Consider the following 732-nt stretch of genomic DNA (forward strand, 5'->3'; position numbering starts at 1 on the left):
AGACACAGACACAGACAGACAGACACACACAGACATAGAGACAGACACAGAGACAGACACACAGACAGAGACACACACAGACCTGGCTCTCAGAAATGACCCGTTTCCTCTTGGTGGCTTTCTTGTCACGTTCTTGTATCTGCTCTTCAGTCAAACGCAATGGAAGCTCAAGGGATTCTGGGAGTAGATCTTGTTTCCCAATGTCCTCTGACAGCAGTGACAGGTTCACATGGTTGTTTGTGGTGTTCACACTGATTTAGAAGCAACTGTCTTTAGTCATATAGCACTACAAATAGCTACATTTAAATTTTGTATTAATAGCTGGCCCATGTACACATGTAGACATATATTACCTGAGAACCTTGGCTGTCAGCAATGCATTCTTGGCAATGTGTTCGGAAAAAGGTTTTGGGTTGTTCACAAAGTATTTTGTGGCATGCTGGAACTGAACTCTTCCTGCGATGGTCCTTGATATCCTTTCATACAAGAAAAAACATTTTAATTCAACTGGTTGGTTTCATTAAAAATGTGCATCAAAATCAACATACTTTACCTCACAAATATGCCTAGTTCAGTAATAGACGTCACATATCCCCTGATAATCTGGCCCTCTTTTATGTCGGAAATTGACTGAATGTCTGGGTCTGTAACATTCTTATGCTGGTCCTTATACAATCTGCAGAAAGGGGAGAAATTTGAGTTTAAAATAAATAAAATGGAAAATTAAAAAAA

The 732-nt window shown here is 39.5% G+C and overlaps 1 long non-coding RNA gene across 1 annotated transcript; it reads right to left on the minus strand.

The window, feature by feature from the left end:
* Positions 1-88: 88 nt before the first annotated feature.
* On the minus strand, positions 89-676 carry LOC107735313 (uncharacterized). The gene is made up of 3 exons (XR_001639367.1): positions 554-676; positions 354-476; positions 89-251 (listed from the first exon to the last, which is right to left on the minus strand). It is a non-coding gene; the product is annotated as an uncharacterized LOC107735313 (long non-coding RNA).
* Between the last annotated feature and the right edge of the window lie 56 nt (positions 677-732).

This window comes from Sinocyclocheilus rhinocerous, unplaced genomic scaffold (genome assembly GCF_001515625.1).
Source record: "Sinocyclocheilus rhinocerous isolate Xijiao unplaced genomic scaffold, SAMN03320098_v1.1 C35966848, whole genome shotgun sequence".
Classification (NCBI taxonomy): Eukaryota; Metazoa; Chordata; class Actinopteri; order Cypriniformes; family Cyprinidae; genus Sinocyclocheilus; species Sinocyclocheilus rhinocerous.